We start from the raw sequence: 8793 nt of genomic DNA on the forward strand, positions 1-8793 counted from the left end.
CGCTAAACGTAAAACTAACCCTAAACTTTAACAATAACCCTGACCCTATACATGACTAAGATCATAACCCTAACCCTGATCTTTTCCTTTACCAGACGCTGACCGTAATCCGGGCCCTGAGCTTTGCCTATACCAGACCGAGACCCTAAACCTGACCCTGGCCCTGACCCTATACCTAACCTTGACCCTAAAAATGACCACTATATAAGCCTGTCCCTTACCCGAATCTGGACTTTAAACCAATACCTGATATTGACCGTAAACCTGACACTGGCCCTAGACTTCACCGTGACCCTGACCCAGATAAAGTCCATAAACCTAACCCTGACCCTAACAGTGACCCGGATCCTGACCCTAACATTAACCCTGACACTGAATGGGAGCCTGACCCTAACTCTAACCCTAAATGTAAACCTGACCCGGACACTAATACGGGCCCTGACCCGAAACCTAATGCTGAACCTAACCCTAAAACTAACCCCTAACATTATCCCTGACATTGACCCTAATCCGGTCTAAACATCACCTTCAACCTACCTCTAACCCTAACCCTAACCCCACTTAACAATAATCCTGACCCTCTCCCTGACCCAAATCATAACCCGAATTCTGAACTTAGCCTATATCAAATCCTAAACTTAAACCTGACCCTGGTCTTGATATTAACACTGACCCTAACCCTGACTATAAACCTAAATCTGACCCAATCCGTGAGCCTGAACAGAATCCTAAACCTAAAGCTAACCCTGATCCTGAACCTACTCATAAAACAGAACCTACAAAAGCTGACCTTATCATAATCATGAACCTGACCCTAACCCTGACACTAAAAATGTCCCAAACCTAACCCTGACCCTGACATGCACCTTGCCCCCAAACCAAAACTTGAACCTGACCCTAAATCTGACCATGACCCTGAACCTGACCCTAAACCTAACCGTCATCCTAACACTGACCCTGACCCTGACTCTGACCGTAATGCTAACCCTGACCCTACTGTGAGCCTGACCCTAAACCTAACCAAGAAACTAACCCTAACCCTGACTCCTACCCTAAGCCATCCAGTAACCCTAACGCCAACGACGTCTAACCCTAACCCTGATCCTAAGTATTTTTTTAACCCTAACCTAACACTAACCCTAACCCTAACCCTGACCCTAAGTATTTCTTAACCATAACCCTAACACTAACGTAGTCTAATCCCAGCTCTGTTCCCTCCAGCGGGGATAACAGCTGCACCCAGGCCTCCTAGGGGCAGGTGGGAGGCTGTATGGGTGTCATTGGAGGGGCACTGCATTGAGTGGATTGTGAGCCCTGAGTAGCTTGGGGACCGGCGGCTCAGAGAGCTCTGGTGCAGCAGGAAGATGGTAAGGAGCCCCCAGGCAGTGGTGACCTCACTTCCCACATGACAGATCCCAACGGAATTGGAACCCATGTATCCAGGCAACCCAATACAGAGAAAACCCCACTGCCCAGCTCAATTCTAGGCTCATCCTAAAGGAAGCAACATGTTCTTCTGCTGTACTGAAGCCAAGAGGAAGCAGGGAGAAGAGAGCTGGCCCGTCAGACACGTCCCCTCCATGGCAGGTCATATCAGGATTCCCCAACGCCTCAGGCCCTTTGGCTAATAAAATCAAAAGGTCAAACCAGGGGGCTCACAGTCAGAGAGGCCCACACCTTATGAACTACCAGTGTAGCCCTAGGTCTCCTCCGCATATCTCTTTGTGTGAGTGTGTGTGTGTGTGTGTGTGTGCCTCTGGGTGTCTGTGTGTCTGTGTGTAAAGAGGACCTGGCCAAGCCATCATGGGTGGAGATGCCCCAAGCAGGATCAGGCTGATGAGGGGTTAGATGTCTGGTTGGCAAGTCATGTTCACACCCCCAGTTTAAGGCTAGTTAAATGGGATCAGGTGTAGGGTCTACACCCTTCTGCCCAGGGTTTATCCTGAGACCCTGAAGGGATGGTTCCATGACCCAGAAGAGGGGCTAACCCTAACAGTAACCACTAACCCTGATCCTGACACTGACTGTGAGCCTGCCCCAAACCCAAACCCAGCCCTGACCCTGACCCTGACCCTGGCTGTGATCCTGACATGAACCCTAAAACTAAACCTAAGCCTGACACTGACCCTGATGTGGACCCTGAACCTAATCCAAACTCTGACATTACCCTAACCATGACTCAAACCTAAACAGGACCCTGACGCTGACGCTAATCCTAAACCTGATGCTGACCAAAACCGGAAACTAACCCTACCCCTGACCGTGACAGTGTGCTTGACCCTAACCCTAAACCTAATGGTAACTCTAACCATGACCCTAATAAGGACACTGAACCTACACATCATGCTGACCCTGAACTTAACACTAACCCCTAACTTAAACCAAACTCTAACCCTGACCTCCACTGTCTATCCCTAACCTAACCATAACCCTACTTCTAACTCTAACCCAAACCACAATCCCAAACCCTACCGCTAAAACCTAACTGTGACACTGAACCAAACATTGACCCTATACCAAAGCCTGAACCTCAACCTGACCCTGGCCCTGACCTTTACCTGACCCTGACTCTGACCCTAATCCTAACCTTGACACTAACATGACCACTACATAACCCTATCCCTGACCCGAATGTGGACTTTAAACCAAAACCTGAACCTGACCCTAAACCGGACACTGGCGCTAAACTTCACCCTGACCCTGACCCAGACCATGACGATAACCTAACCCTGAACCTTCAGTGACCCCGACAATCAATTGAACACTAAACCTGACCCTGACTGTGGACTGAACCCTACTCAAACCCTAAATATAACACTGACTCAGACACTAACATTGGTCCACCCCTGAATCCTATCTCTGAACGTAACCCTAACACTAACCCCTAGCCCTACCACGGACCCTGACCCTAACAAGTTCTAACCCTAACCGACAATCTAACGCTAAACGTAAAACTAACCCTAAACTTTAACAATAACCCTGACCCTATACATGACTAAGATCATAACCCCTAACCCTGATCTTTTCCTTTACCAGACGCTGACCCTAATCCGGGCCCTGAGCTTTGCCTATACCAGACCGAGACCCTAAACCTGACCCTGGCCCTGACCCTATACCTAACCTTGACCCTAAAAATGACCACTATATAAGCCTAACCCTTACCCGAATCTGGACTTTAAACCAATACCTGATATTGACCGTAAACCTGACACTGGCCCTAGACTTCACCCTGACCCTGACCCAGATAAAGTCCATAAACCTAACCCTGACCCTAACAGTGACCCGGATCCTGACCCTAACATTAACCCTGACACTGAATGGGAGCCTGACCCTAACTCTAACCCTAAATGTAAACCTGACCCGGACACTAATACGGGCCCTGACCCGAAACCTAATGCTGAACCTAACCCTAAAACTAACCCCTAACATTATCCCTGACACTGACCCTAATCCGGTCTAAACATCACCTTCAAGCTACCTCTAACCCTAACCCTAACCCCACTTAACAATAATCCTGACCCTCTCCCTGACCGAAATCTTAACCCGAATTCTGAACTTAGCCTATATCAAACCTAAACTTAAACCTGACCCTGGTCTTGACATTAACACTGACCCTAACCCTGACTATAAACCTAAATCTGACCCAATCCGTGAGCCTGAACAGAATCCTAAACCTAAAGCTAACCCTGATCCTGAACCTACTCATAAAACAGAACCTACAAAAGCTGACCTTACCATAATCATGAACCTGACCCTAACCCTGACACTAAAATTGTCCCAAACCTAACCCTGACCCTGACATGAACCTTGCCCCCAAACCAAAACTTTAACCTGATCCTAAATCTGACCATGACCCTGAACCTGACCCTAAACCTAACCGTCATCCTAACACTGACCCTGACCCTGACTCTACCGTAACGCTAACCATGACCCTACTGTGAGCCTGACCCTAAACCTAACCAGGAAACTAACCCTAACCCTGACCCCTACCCTAAGCCATCCAGTAACCCTAACGCCAACGATATCTAACCCTAACCCTGACCCTAAGTATTTCTTAACCCTAACCTAACCCTAACCTAACCCTAACCCTGACCCTAAGTATTTCTTAACCATAACCCTAACACTAACGTAGTCTAATCCCAGCTCTGATCCCTCCAGCGGGTATAACAGCTGCACCCAGGCCTCCTAGGGGCAGGTGGGAGGCTGTATGGGTGTCATTGGAGGGGCACTGCATTGAGTGGATTGTGAGCCCTGAGCAGCTTGGGGACCGGCGGCTCAGAGAGCTCTGGTGCAGCAGGAAGTTTGGTAAGGAGCCCCCAGGCAGTGGTGACCACACTCCCCAGATGACAGAGCCCAACGGAATTGGAACCCACGAATGCAGGCACCCCAATACAGAGAGAACCGCCCTGCCCAGGTCATTTCTAGGCACATCCTATAGGAAGCAACATGTTCTTCTGCTGTACTGAAGCCAAGAGGAAGCAGGGAGAAGAGAGCTGGCCTGTCAGACACGTCCCCACCCTGGAAGGTCATATCAGGTTTCCCCAAGGCCTCAGGCCCTTTGGCTAATAAAATCAAAAGGTCACACCAGGGGGCTCCGAGTCAGGGAGGCCCACACCTTAAATACTACCAGTGTAGCCCTAGGTCTCCTCCGCATATCTCTTTGTGTGTGAGTGTGTGTGTGTGTGGGTGTGTGTGTGTGTGTGCCTCAGGGTGTCTGTGTGTCTGTGTGTAAATAGGACCTGGCCATGCCATCATGGGTGGAGATGCCCCATGCAGGATCAGGCTGATGAGGGGTTAGATGTCTGCTCGGCAAGTCATGTTCACACCCCCAGTTTAAGGCTAGTTAAATGGGATCAGGTGTAGGGTCTACACCCTTCTGCCCAGGGTTTACCCTGAGACCCTGAAGGGATGGGTCCATGACCCAGAAGAGGGGCTAACCCTAACAGTAACCACTAACCCTGATCCTGACACTGACTGTGAGCCTGCCCCAAACACAAACCGAGAGCCCTGACCCTGGACCCTGACCCTGGCTGTGATGCTGACCTGAACCCTAAACCTATAACCAAGCCTGACACTGACCATGATGTGGACCCTGAACCTACCAAACTCTGACATTACCGTAACCATGTCTCAAACCTAACCAGGACCCTGACCCTGACCCTAATCCTAAACCTGATGCTGACCTAAAACCGGACACTAACCCTACCCCTGACCGTGACAGTGTGATTGACCCTAACCCTAAACCTAATGGTAACTCTAACCATGACCCTAATAAGGACCCTGAACCTACACATCATGCTGACCCTGAACTTAACACTATCCCCTAACCTAAACCTAACCCTAACCCTGACCTCCTCTGTCTATCCCTAACGTAACCATAACCCTACTTCTAACTCTAACACTAACCCCAATCCCCAAAACCCTACCGCCAAAACCTAACTGTGACACTGAACCGAACATTGACCCTATACCAAAGCCTGACCCTCAACCTGACCCTGGCCCTGACCTTTACCTGACCCTGACTCAGACCCTAATCAACCTTGACACTAACCCTGTCCACTACATAACCCTGTCCCTGACCCGAATGTGGACTTTAAACCAATACCTGAACCCGACCCTAAACCGGACACTGGCGCTAAACTTCACCCTGACCCTGACCCAGACCATGACGATAACCTAACCCTGACCCTTAGAGTGACCCCGACAATCAATTGAACACTAAACCTGACCCGGACTGTGAGACTGAACCCTACTCAAACCCTAAATGTAACCCTGACCCAGACACTAACATTGGCCCACCCCCGAATCCTATCTCTGAACCTAACCATAACACTAACCCCTAGCCCTACCACGGACTCTGACCCTAACAAGTTCTAACCCTAACCGTCAACCTAACGCTAAACGTAAACTAACCCTAAACTTTAACAATAACCCTGACCCTATTCCTGACTATATCATAACCCTAACCATGATCTTTGCCTATACCAGACGCAGATCCAAATCCGGGCCCTGAGCTTTGCCTATAGCAGACCGAGACCCTAAACCTGACCCTGGCCCTGACCCTAAACCTAACCATGACCCTAACAATGACCATTATAAAAGCCTGTCCTTTACCCGAATGTGGACTTTAAACCAATACCTGATATTGACCGTAAACCTGACACTGGCCCTAGACGTCACCCTGACCCTGGCCCAGATAAAGTCCATAAACCTAACCCTGACCATAACAGTGACCCGGACCCTGACCCTAACACTAACCCTGACACTGAATGGGAGCCTGACCCTAACTCTAAACCTAAACGTAACCCTGACCCTGACACTAACACGGGCTCTGACCCGAAACCTAACACTGAACCTAACCCTAAAACTAACCCCTAACATTATCCCTGACACTGACCCTAACCCGGTCTAACCCTCACCTTCAACCTACCTCTAACCCTAACCCTAACCCCCCGTAACAATAATCCTGACCCTCTCCCTGACCCAAATCAAAACCTGAACTCTGAACTTTGCCTATATCAGACCCTAAACTTAAACCTGACCCTGGCCTTGACCTTAACACTGACCCTAATCCTGACTGTAAACCTAAATCTGACCCAATCCGTGAGCCTGAACAGAATCGGAACCCTAAAGCTAACCCTGATCCTGAACCAACTTATAAAACAGAACCTACAAAAGCTGAACTTACCAAAATCATGAACCTAACCCTGACCCTAACCCTAATCCTGACACTAAACCGGCCCCTAACCTAACCCTGAACCTGACATGAAGCTTGCCCCCAAACCAAAACTTGAACCTGACCTTAAATCTGACCATGACCCTGAACCTGACCCTAAACCTAACAGTCAACCTAACACTGACCCTGACCCTGACTCTGACCGTAACGCTAACCCTGACCCTACTGTGAGCCTGAACCTAAACCTAACCATGAAACTAACCCTAACCCTGACCCCTACCGTAAGTCATCCGCTAACCCTGATGCATAGGACGTCTAACCCTAACCCTGACACTAAGAATTACTTAACCCTAACCTAACCCTAACGCTAACCCTGACCCAAAGTATTTCTTAACCCTAACCCTAACACTAACGTAGTCTAATCCCATATCTGTTCCCTCCAGCGGGAATAACAGCTGCAAACAGGCCTCCTAGGGGCAGGGTGGTAGGGTGTATGGGTGTCATTGGAGGGGTACTGCACTGAGTGGATTGTGAGCCCTGAGCAGCATGGGGACCAGCGGCTCAGGGAGCTCTGGTGCAGCAGGAAGTTTGGTAAGGAGCCCCAAGGCAATGGTGACCTCACTTCCCAGGAGACAGAGCACAATGGAATTGGAACCCACGTATCCAGGCACCCCAATACAGAGAAAACCCCCCTGCCCAGGTCATTTCTAGGCACATCCTAAAGGAAGCAACATATTCTTCTGCTGTACTGAAGCCAAGAAGAAACAGGGAGAAGAGAGCTGGCCCCTCAGACACGTCCCCTCCCTGGCAGGTCATATCAGGATTCCCCAGCGCCTCAGGCCCTTTGGCTAATAAAATCAAAATGTCACACCAGGGGGCTCAGAGTCAGAGAGGCCCACACCTTATGAACTACCAGTGTAGCCCTAGGTCTCCTCTGCATATCACTTTGTGTGTGTGTGTGTGTGTGTGTGTGTGTGTGTGTGCGCGCCTCTGTGTGTCTGTGTGTCTGTGTGTAAAGAGAACCTGGCCATGCCATCATGGGTGGAGATGCCCCAAGCAGGTCAGGCTGATGAGGGGTTAGATGTCTGGTGGGCAAGCCATGTTCACACCCCCAGTTTAAGGCTGGTTAAATGGGATCAGGTATAGGGTCTACACCCTTCTGCCCAGGGTTTATCCTCAGACCCTGAATGGATGGGTTCATGACCCAGAAGAGGGGCTAACCCTAACAGTAACCACTAACCCTGATCCTGACACTGACTGTGAGCCTGCCCCAAACCCAAACCCAGCCCTGACCCTGACCCTGACCCTGTCTGTGATGCTGATCTGAACCCTAAACCTAAACCTAAGCCTGAAACTGACACTGATGTGGACCCTGAACCTAAACCTAACTCTGACATTACCATAACCATACTCATACCTAACCATGACACTGACCCTGACCCTAATCCTAACCCTGACGCTGACCTAACCCTGACCCTAACCCTCCCCCTGACCGTGACTGTGAGCCTGACGCTAACCCTAAACCTAAAGGTAACTCAAATCATGAACCTCTACGGACCCTGAACCTAAACCTAATGCTGACCCGACCCTAACACTAACCCCTACGCTAAAACCAAACCCTAACCCGGACCTTATGCTGTCTTCCCTAACCCTAACTATAACCCTACTTGTAACTCTAATCCTAACCCCTATCCCAAACCCTACCACCAATACTTAACTGTGACACTGAAACGAACATTGACCTAAACCAAAGCCTGACCCTAAACCTGACCCTGGCCCTGACCTTCACTGACCCTGACCCTGATCCTACCCTAATCCTAACCATGACACTAACACTGACAACTACATAACCCTGTCCCTGACCCGAATGTGGACTTTAAACCAATACCTGAACCTGACCCTAAACATGACACTGTTGCTAAATTCACCCTGACCCTAAACCCAGACCATGACCATAAACCTAACACTGACCGTAACAGTGACCCCGACACTGACCTGAACACTAATCCTGACCCTGACTGTGAGCCTGACCCTAACTCAAACCCTAAATGTAACACTGACCCTGACACTAACACGGGACCTGACCCGAAACCTATCGCTGAACCTAACCCTAAAAC

This window comes from Mustela putorius, unplaced genomic scaffold (genome assembly GCF_011764305.1).
Source record: "Mustela putorius furo isolate JIRA1106 unplaced genomic scaffold, ASM1176430v1.1 tig00004209_pilon_pilon_pilon, whole genome shotgun sequence".
In the NCBI taxonomy this organism is placed as follows: domain Eukaryota; kingdom Metazoa; phylum Chordata; class Mammalia; order Carnivora; family Mustelidae; genus Mustela; species Mustela putorius.